Genomic DNA, 12044 nt, shown 5'->3' with positions numbered 1-12044 from the left:
AAAATTTTTTTTACGATAAAGAAAAAAAAATGACTAAAAAGATTGGAAATAAGATTATCTGCAAATAAAAAGATTATTAACATTTTTGGCTTAAAGTACACGGTTACGGGTTTATAGGCCGTAACGGTTTTTTTTTTTTTTTCAAAATGACGACACTTGTGTATTTACATTCAGTACATGATAATAAATCTATTTTTAGGGAAAAACAACTCCTGACTTTAGTGCAAGAAAAAATTTTTAATTATCTGTAGCAGTATGTCGACATTGAATGCGTAATATCTTCAATAATATTAATTTTAGAAAGAAATGTTTAAAGTAAAAGTTTTAGAAAATGTGTCGATTTAAAAGTTATTTGCATTTTATTGTTTAAACAAATATTAGAAGAGATATCGGTCAAAATATAAAAAAATAAATCGTCATAGTCGTATAAACGATTAGTGATACAAAAAACAAAATGTTTTACAAAAAAGGTAGCCAATTTAATTATCTACAATAAATACTACTACCGTTTTTGATCAAGAGTGCACGGTTATGGAAATATAGTCCAAAACGGTTTTCTTCAAAATTGAGGTACTTCCCCCGCCTACTTTTGTAAGGATTTTCTGCATTTACATTCAGTACGCTATACTGAACCTATTTATCAAAAAAATAACTCCTGTTCACTGTATAGTAATATAAACATATTTTATGAATGGTTTTGAATCCAACGAGTTTATATACATAGAGAACGCGTGGGATCTGTTAGCTTGTAAGTGGTTGTGATATGATGAATGAGAGAGAAAACAGCCGATGTGGACGCAGTTTATACTTTAGTACACAATTTGTTTTTTCAGAAATATTGTAATTGAAATATTGGTAGATGAAAGTGCACTTAAATTTAAATAATAAGTAGCTGTTAAACCCGCTTCGCTGGGTTGTTTTTGCACATTTAAATATCAAAATTGTTAAATGAAAGACTTTTTTTTTAATTCTCTCTGTGTGTACGGAACAGTAAGGGAAAGATCGATAGAAACCCATGGAACATTCCAGAATATTCGAGAAAGTTCTAGAAAATTCGATAGAAATCCATAGAACATTCCAGAATGTTCGAGAAAATTCTAGAAAATTCGACAGAAACCTATGGAACATTCCAGATTGTTCGAGAAAGTTTGATAAAATTCAATAAAAATCCATACAACATTCGAGAATATTCGAGAAAGTTCTAGAAAATTCGATAGAAATCCATAGAACATTCCAGAATGTTCGAGAAAATTCTAGAAAATTCAAGAAAAATCGAAAGACATTTGCGCCAGTAGCGCCATCTAGTGAAAATTGTACTATTGACAGTGGCGCCATCTATTGAAAATTATTAGAACTAAAAAATCGAAAGACTTTTGCGCCAGTACCGCCATCTATTGAAAATTATTAGAACTATTTTTTAATCTATTTTCTATGAATTCCTAGATCATTTTTAATTCCACCCCCACCAAACTCCCTTATTCACAATGCACCCCCACCAAACTCCCTTATTCACAATGGGAGCCTAAGGGCTACGCAATGACATAATCCCCTACCGAAGGTCAATGGTTAGTTTTAGGGAAAATCGGGGACATACAAACAAACACTCTCTTTTTTATATATATAGATAGATAAATAGATTAAATTCAATTAAACTTTTAATTAATTTTATTAAAAATTAAATTGTTTAGATTGTTTTTAGATTGTGTTATGTTAATAAAGTTTCTTTTGAGTTTCCACTTTTTTAATAACTTTTAATGTATTAAATAATATTCTATAAATCGTTTTTTTAAATATTTACTTAACAGCCATAATGTAAACAATATGTAGCCAATGACCATTAGATTGGACAAGGACGCAGAGGAACTCCTCCTCCTTAATGTAGTATTCTATAGATGAAATAATTTTTAAATTCGTCTACGTAGTAAACTCAAAAATGACGGTTTGTATATATTTTCATACAAACTTTCTTCCTCTATTTCACACTTTTAGAGGATTAATTTCGAAATATCCTTTCTTATGTGACAGTTACAGTATAAAATCAATATCTTCTCGAAATTTGAAATTTATATCATTAACGATTTAGGCTGAGCTACGATATATCAGCCGCGACATTGCCTATTCCCCTACTAGATTATTACAAGCTTACTAAGTTAAAGGTTAGATCCGACAAATTAACATATAATTCAAATAAAATTAGAAACTCCTCGAACAGGAACAAAGCAATTTGGAAACTAATAAAAGAAGCAATCAATAACGATCACAAAATCGAAACCATCAAGAAACTCAAACTTAATGGCAAAGAGGACTACATATACGATAAACACAAAATCGCAAATGAGTTGAATAAATATTTTATTGATGTACCAACAAAGTTAAATCTACCGAAACCAGAGTATGATTGTAATATTAATGGTAACAATGCTTTATTGTTTCTTTATCCTCCTAAAATTTTTGAAACTTGCATAAACTTAAAAAATAAAAACTCAGTTTCTTGGGATGAAATACCAGTGAAAGTGATCAAAGAGTGTGCACACATTATCTGCGAACCACTCAGTCTTATTATTAATAAATGCTTCGAACAGGGAAAGTTTCCAAGTAAGCTAAAAATAGCGATAATAAATAGTGATAAAAGTATGTGTGATAACTATAGACCCGTTTCACTCTTATCCAATATTTCTAAAATATTTGAAAAAGTCATTATAAACCGATTAGAATCATTTCAAAGAATGAAAAATATAACCTTAAGCAGTCTTCAAAAGCATTAGCAGTATTTCGAAGGCTTGGAACAAAAATAGGCCCGTTGCATCAACCCATCAAAAATGGCGTACCACAGGGCAGCATTTTGGGACCGTACCTATTTATAATTTACATAAATGATTTAGTTCTTTGTTTGGATCAAAAACCAATAATATTTGCAGATTATATTTCTATTGTGTTTGAGGGTGAGAATATCAGTGAACTACAAGATTCGATCACTAAGACCGTGAATGATTTATGTACATGGGCCTAAAAAATCGATTATGCTTAAACTTAGCAAAAACGCAAGGTGTTAAATTTGGAAATTTTGGTGAAAAAATCGACCACCTCAAAATAGACTCTCTATTGAATATAAAATGCGACGAAATTATAAAGTTCTTAGGAATACACATTGATATATTAGGAATACCTATTTATAATTTACATAAATGATTTAATTCTTTGTTTGGAAAAGGCACATTGATATGACAAATAAAAAAAATTAACAAATACAGTTATTTACTTAAAGCACTCAAAAATCAAATTCCTATCAATGGTATACTTAATGTGTATTATAGTTACGTATATGCAAGCATGAAATATGGAATAATTTTTTGGGGAAATAGCAGCTATGCTGAAAAATTATTCAAAACTCAGAAGAGATGCATTCGTATCATTTTTGAATTAAAGCGATATGAATCTTGTAGAGAAGTATTCCTGAAAAACAAGTTGCTTACTCTATATGGCATTTACATATTGAAGTCCGCCTTGTTTGTTAGAAATAATTTTTAACTATTAAACTCTTATTAAATCAGCGCGAACGAACATATGATACGAGATCCAATGATCCAACACAATAGACCAGACAAAACTTAATTTAATACTTGATGGCTGATATAATAACCTAATGAAAGTTTTCAATAAAATACCAATTGAAATTCGTAATCTACATGGTGACTCAAGATTTAAGAAAGACATAGTCACCTAGAGGAGACTATGATAAAACAATAATTGATTTAATTGGGTAGTGAATACTAAAAAAATATTTTGTTGTCATTATTTATAAAGAAAACAAAAATATAAATCACCAAGACAGTTAGATGTGGGAGGTATCAAATTATGTATTAATATAGGTACGGGGCAGGGGGGAATAAATTGTGTAATACAGAACACAAAATCTTAAACATTGTATCACTTACTTCAACACACAACATACATAGGTACTTTGGTTTGTCTCGCTGTATGTGTATTTCAGCATATATTTATCAAAACGGACAATTGTTCGTCTTGCCAAATATATGCCTAACGTATGTGATATTCGCACGATTAATTGCGTACAATACTTAATTTACCAAGAAACGTAGTGTAGGTTTTAATGGGTTATTTTTTTTAATAACAAAAGTAGCCAAATAGAGTTTTTTTGTAATAATTTTGCATTTAGAGACGTCTTCCACTATGATAAAACACATTCTCTCTTTAAGTAGTGTTTAATTGGTTCCATTCAAAATGTTATTGAACTGTGATTCACTAAAGATATATTAATTTATTTTGTTAATTATCTCGCAAAGTAGGCCTCAGACCCAAAAGTGGAAAATAACTTTTTCCTTCGTCTTTATGAGCTTATGCAGGATAACGATCTGCAGTCAATAACAGAACGCCGTGTACATATAGATATATACAGGGTGTTCTGTTATTGACTGCAGATCGTTGGCCTACAGAATAAGCTCATAAAGACGAAGGAAAAAGTTATTTACTAATTTTGGATTTGAGCCCTAATTTGCGAGATATGGCTATGGTACAAATCAAAAAATTTAACCATTCACAGTGTTTGAAAACCTGGTAGGCATACACTATCTTATTTGGAAGGGACAGTTAAAAACTATCAAATTTAATTGGACAATAAAAATTTAATACATTAGCAATTGTTATCTTTATTTTTCGCATTTAATTATTTACTTGTCTCGCTTGTTTTTCGATTAGTATTTATTTGCCACTACAGTTCACTTAGTTATAGGCTGGAATTGTCTTATTACATTAAAAAAATGGGCTGTCTTTGCATACTTTACATACGCAATAAACTAAATAATAAATAACATGTTGATTCTTTTCAAATAATTTTATAATAAAAACAACTGAATAGAGCAGGAGACGGTCCTTTCATCAATACGTATGTTTTGTGTAAATTTATTATTATTCAAAATAGCTTATAGATTATTTACATTTCTCTATAACAAAAGGTCATTCCATTGGTTTCAATAACGAACGTAGACCTTCAATACCAACAAAAAAAATTATGTAGAAATTTACCAAATTTTGCATTTTCTCAAATTAGTTTTCCCACAAATTCAAGAAGAGCGTTTTATGGAAATTTTCAAAAGTAAATGAAGTATGTTAAGCGTGGTATCCAAATTTCAAGATATTTTCAAGCCACAAACGGCCAATGGCAAATGAATGAATTATGAAATTGCGACGCATTTTAATTAACATTAAATACCAATTTTAAATTTCATAAATATTAAGTAATAATTACGTATACATTATACGTACATCATGCGTCGCGTTCTTTTCCTTTTGTAAAATAATAAAATAAAATAATCTGGGTTTCAAACCCTTTTCACTATTTCCAAGTTATAGCGACAGATGACACTCATAAATATGTATTTCGGCGTATATCGCGTAAATTCGTGGATATACGAAAAAAGCAATCACTCTTGTGTCCGCTCAAAAAACAGGAAAAAGAAATTACTATTGCGGTCGTTTTTCAATCATGCAGATCAAAATGGTCTAGCTACAGTTGTGTAAATTTTATTTTTTTTAAATTTTAACTTCAGTTTAAATTATCAACGTGATAGATATTTGGTGATGTATTCATTCTAAATTATTATTAATTTTTTTTTTGTATCTGAAATTTCACATCGATCTAAATTCATGATATGTTCCTTTTGGTTTTTATGACTTTCGTCATGTTTTAATTCGATTCTTGTTCTGGCCATCGTTCACATTTGAACTGAACCGCGTGGTTCATGGCTTTCATTTCATTCTTTAAAACATGTAGTCAGAATTGAAAATTTTAAATTCAGATGCATAACGAAGTTTGACGTTATCAACAATTTTGATTAAATTTAAATTTCCTTTCAGTCAGTTTATCGATGCGTAATTTCAGATACCTTATCGTTATTTGATAACTTTTAATAATCCGTTTAACAAACATAATTTGGTTGTACAAACAACGGCCATATTGGTCTAAATTTCAACTCTCGTTACCTCGTGTAACTTTGGAGCGCTTGCGCAACATTTCTTAAATTTCCGACTTTGCGTTTAAAAAATTTCGGCCTCGTGTTGGTAGAATCAAATTGTGTTATGTGGATTCAATAAATTTCTTCATGAATATCGACCAGCGATAGTCACTTCTGGCGGTATTATTTTCAAAATTAAATTTAATTTTATATATATAAAGAATATCGCAGGGGTATCCAACGAATTTTGGATACACCCTTTTAAGCGGCATTTCGCATTTAAGAGGTTTATCCTCCCCAAAGTTTGTAATAAAATACATTTTCTTTGATTTGTTCAATCAGAATATCCTAACGTAACATTCACAAATTTAATTGTAAAATTTCTAAATTTGTTTCTTGGTAAATCCAATTTCACTTGATATCGTAGATTATATTTTAAGTTGTATCAAATTTGTAAACTTTCGTAGATGATCGTCGAGGGCATATATATATTAAGAGAATATTCAGTTTATTTTAATCTTATTTTGTAAATAATTTTCACTGCGGGTTCAACCTTTCGGGGGATTCATTTAATTTAATTTTCTATTGGGTTATTTTTAGTTCTCAGCTTCGACGGTCACCTATCGAGATATTCCGACGATATTAATTATACTCTGTAAATATTAATTTTAAAATTAAATAACTGGTTTAACAAAATAAACCTTGTAAAACTCACGTGCCGATTCTTTCTTTTCGTCGAAACCAAAATACCATCACCCATTTTCCCTAAGTACCTTCCACTATCGACTGCACCTGAGGGGGTTACCTCTGACCTCTCCACAGCTTTTATGACGCAGCTGTGGGTACAGTCAATTAATTATATATATAGAAGCTCATATTAAATTACAGGTGTCTGCAATCGAGATCCTACTTTCTTGCAATTCGATTCAATTGCAAAATAAGTAAATAAAATTTATTATCAAGATTGTAATAACCAACAAACTCATAATCTAAACAACCTTTAATCCAACAATCCAATTCTTTTTATTCTTCTTCGCGTCATATGGTAGCAGAAATAAAACACTCCATACGGTATCGTGCGTTTTACACTATCTACGAAACAACAAGAACAATTTAGAAATTTTTTTTTTTGCATATTATTTATTTCATAATTTTCCTTTTCGAAACTAAAGATTCTACATTTTCAGGTGAATAATTTCAAAAAGTTTACGGAAGTTTTAACTAATTTAAATCTTAAAAATGTCAGACGACGACAAAAAAAAACCACCTATCCCAGATGGCGACCCACAACCACCAGGAGCCAGTGGAGAACTACTTACGGCTCAAACGATAGCTGGTGCAGCAACACTACTGAGCGCCATAGCAAATCAAATTAGAGATCAACAGTCATCGATCGATAAGATAAGTACTAGACTATCCAAAACTAATCTTAAAATTCATACCTTCGTCACTGATAAATTCCCTAAAATCGATATTTTTTCACCTGAACTCATTGTTAAATTTCTGATTCATGCAGACGATATCTTCAAACTTAAAATTTATGAAGAAAAATTCATAATAAGCTACTTATTATGCAAATGCAATGCTAACGCTACTAGCATTTGGTCCGAATTTATTAGTCAAAATTTAAATTGGGAAAACATAAAATCTAATTTATTAAATAAAATATCTCCAACCCAAAAACAGGTATTGGTAGATAAATTTATACGAAGAAAACAATTCCAAGATGAAACCTTTTCGACCTTTGCTCAATCTATTTTGAAATATTCTAAAATTATAATCCCAGATATTAATGATTCAGAATTAATTAATATTATCTTCGCTCATATGAATTATAACACATATGATTTAACCAAATCTTTTCCAATTCCACATAGTCTTAAAGACTTAACCGATTTCATACATCAAGTGGAAGAAATACAAAGTCGTCTAACGATTTATTCTAAACCTAGAACTCAGGTAACGGACCAAAGCTCAAATCAGAATCATGAATACAATAAAAATTCACAAAAATCAAATTATGCCCAAAACAAATCCAAACTATTTTGCAATTACTGCAGATCTTCTGGACATATGATTGCAGACTGTATTAAAAGGAAAAATAGGAATCAGAACTCCCTAATGAATAAACCATCACAAAATCCCCAACCATCTACATCCTCGGATCCAAAAAACTTGTAACCTACGAGCCATCCTTCTCAACCATCAATAACAATTACAATGAGAGCTGTTCAAAAGGACAATTTGAAAATGCACATAATATTTTACCTTTAATTACTTTAGATGTTCACAATTTAAAATTCACCGCACTTTTAGATAGTGGCAGTACATTAAATATCATTTCCAAAAATTCTCTTAAAAAAATCACTAAAATTTCTGGTTTTAAAAAAACTCTAAACATTATCGAAACTAATCATAAAGCCTTTTTACCAGGTAATCTGGAAATTAATTTCGATAAAAAAATTTTTCTTCATTTTAAAATAGGTCCCTATAGTTGGACCCAACCATTCTACATAACCAACCAGCTTCCTTTCCCCATTATTTTAGGAGCAAAAACGCTAAAATTATGTAAAATAAATTTAAATTTTTCAAATTCCTGTATTAATTTTCTACGCGGTGAATGTAGACTCGAATTTCCTTTTGAAAAGCAAACAACAGAAAATTTCATTTCCGTCATCACAGACATTAAAGTTAATTTAACGGACAAACAACAAATTCATCTCAACAAGATTTTAAAAAGATACAATACGGTCTTGTCAAAAATTCCAGGAAGAGCAATTAATTTCGAATACACTCTTACACTAAAAGACAATGAACCAGTCTTCAGATATCCATATAGATTACCTCCAGATAAACTAAAATTATTGAAAGATCACATATACGAATTAGTCGAACAAAAGATTTTAAAACCATGCATCTCCCCCTACGGTTCACCAGCCTTCTTTACTAAGAAAAAATCAGGCGAATTTCGTTTAGTTTGCGATTATCGATGGGTAAATCGTAAAATCGTTTTCGATCCCTTATGTGGAGTAACTATGAATTCCATTTTCAATCATTTACATGGCTCTTCCATATTTTCAAGTATAGATCTTAGTTCCAGTTTTTTCCAAATACCACTAAGTGAAAGCTCTAAACCAATTACGGCTATTGTGACTGAATTCGGACAATTTTGCTACGAGACATGCCCAATGGGTTTATCAAATAGTAGCCAAGCCTTAAATAGATATCTAATGAAGAACCTTGGAGATTTTCAGAATAATTTTATTCAAATATATTATGACGACATAATAGTATATTCTCGTTCAGTAGAAGATCATTTAAAACATTTAGAAATGCTTTTCTCCAGATTAAAAAAACTAAACCTAACAGTGAATCCGGAAAAGGTAAAATTTTGTAGATCTCGTATTCGTATACTAGGCCATCTAGTCACAGCGGCAGGAAAAACACCCGACCCAGATAAAATAAGCGCCATTCGCGACTTACCAATACCCAAAAATTTAAAACATTTGCAGAAATTTCTAGGAATGTGCGCATTCTATAGTAAATTTATACCTGATTTCGCCGCAATTAGCGCTCCATTAAATAACTTAAAAAGGAAAAACGTGAAATTTTCAATAAATCAATCTCATATTGATGCAATTAAAAAACTAAAAGAGGCCCTTTCAAATCCTCCAATATTAAAATTTCCTGACTTTACTAGAAAATTCTATTTAACATGCGATGCTTCAAGCAAAGGAATTTCAGGCATTCTAAGCCAAGAATTTCCAGATGGTAGACACCCAATTCAGTATTTTTCTCGGAGATTAAATCCAGCCGAATCAAGATACTCAGCTTATGAATTGGAAACTCTTGCTGTAGTTAAAAGCATTGATCATTACAAAGACTATTTAGTCGACAGACATTTTATAGTAGAAACGGATTCATCCGCTTTACAATGGCTCGTAAAATCGCCTCAAAGATTCAATAAAATTAGTAGATGGCTATTATCTCTTTCGAGATATAACTTTACAATAGTGCATGTTAAAGGCACAGACAATTGCGCAGACGCTCTATCACGTTTATTCGCTTCTGACGAAGAAAATACACGTGATCCAGATAGCGATTCAGACCTAATACTTAATATACTTTCTAAAAATAACATTAAGAATACATCACCAAACTCAAACAATAAATTAAATAGAGATTTAAGACAAAATGATAATTCTTCCTTTGGTCATACCATACTACATGATTCCAAAGATTTAATAAATCTTCTTAATCAAAACGCGGACGGTTTTTTTTCAATAAAACAAGCTCAAAAGAATTCCAAGGATTGTAAACTCGTTTATGATAAGCTAAAAGCAGGATTAAATGTTAAAAACTTTACAATTAAAGACGGTATTCTTCTTCATATTACCGGTCGTAGAAATTTAAAACGTGTCTGGTTGCCAGACACCTTAATAGATCATGTAGTTAGGTATTTCCATGAAATTTCACACTCGGGCGTAACAGTTACGTACCGAGAATTAGCAAAAAGATTTTGGTCAGAAAATCTATATGCATATGTCAAAAACTTTGTTAAAAATTGTATGATTTGTGTACAAACAAAACCTATCAACAAGAACAATCAGATCCAACTGACATCAACCATTAATGAAAAAGTAAACGACACACTGCACATAGATTTCATTGGCCCTTTAATTCCATCATCACCAAACGCTTACAAATATATTTTGGTAATTTTAGATATTTGCTCCAAAATGGCTTGCGTATACTTATCAAGACGATGTACTGCTAACGTAGTAATCAACAAATTACAACAACATTTCTATCAATTCGGATATCCCAGAAAAATCATTAGTGATAATGGAAAATGTTTCGAGAGCATTAAATATAAAAACTTCTTATTCAACAAAGGAGTGCAATACGGATACACATCAACATACTATCCTAGAAGTAACCAATCCGAGCGGGTAAACCGGAACATTAAATACGGTTTAACAGCACTCATCAAACAATTTTCTACCGAGCACCGAAACTGGGAAGAATTGGTACACTTAACGATATTTAATTACAATAGAAGCCATCACTCAGCAATTGGTACAAGTCCATCATCCGTATTCTTCAACAGAGAAATGAATACTCCAGCCGACTTAGTACTACAAACTACAAACATTTTATCTTCTCACAAACCAAACAGTAACGAAATCAAAAATTATTTACAAAAGGCACATGAAAAAATTCGAAAGAATTACCAAAATAAACCACCATCCACATCATTTACAGTAGGCGACAAAGTTATGGTTCGATCTTTTACAAAACCAAATTTTGATCAAGATCAAAAATTCTTGCCCAAATATCAGGGGCCATTTACCATCGTACATCAATCATCACCAAACTCTTTCATCGTATACGACGAAATTAAGAAAACTTCAAAATCAGCCAACGTCCTTCACCTAAAGAAATTATAAATAGTTACATTGTAAGAAATTTTATTTACATATGCACATAGATAGTGACCCTAGAGATCACCGCTGGGTGATTTTTTCGCCAAAAGTTGGGGAATGCGACGCATTTTAATTAACATTAAATACCAATTTTAAATTTCATAAATATTAAGTAATAATTACGTATACATTATACGTACATCATGCGTCGCGTTCTTTTCCTTTTGTAAAATAATAAAATAAAATAATCTGGGTTTCAAACCCTTTTCACTATTTCCAAGTTATAGCGACAGATGACACTCATAAATATGTATTTCGGCGTATATCGCGTAAATTCGTGGATATACGAAAAAAGCAATCACTCTTGTGTCCGCTCAAAAAACAGGAAAAAGTAATTACTATTGCGGTCGCTTTTCAATCATGCAGATCAAAATGGTCTAGCTACAGTTGTGTAAATTTTATTTTTTTTAAATTTTAACTTCAGTTTAAATTATCAACGTGATAGATATTTGGTGATGTATTCATTCTAAATTATTATTAATTTTTTTTTTGTATCTGAAATTTCACATCGATCTAAATTCATGATATGTTCCTTTTGGTTTTTATGACTTTCGTCATGTTTTAATTCGATTCTTGTTCTGGCCAT

Source organism: Chrysoperla carnea, chromosome 5 (genome assembly GCF_905475395.1).
Source record: "Chrysoperla carnea chromosome 5, inChrCarn1.1, whole genome shotgun sequence".
Classification (NCBI taxonomy): domain Eukaryota; kingdom Metazoa; phylum Arthropoda; class Insecta; order Neuroptera; family Chrysopidae; genus Chrysoperla; species Chrysoperla carnea.
Note: the sequence above shows the minus strand (reverse complement) of the source record.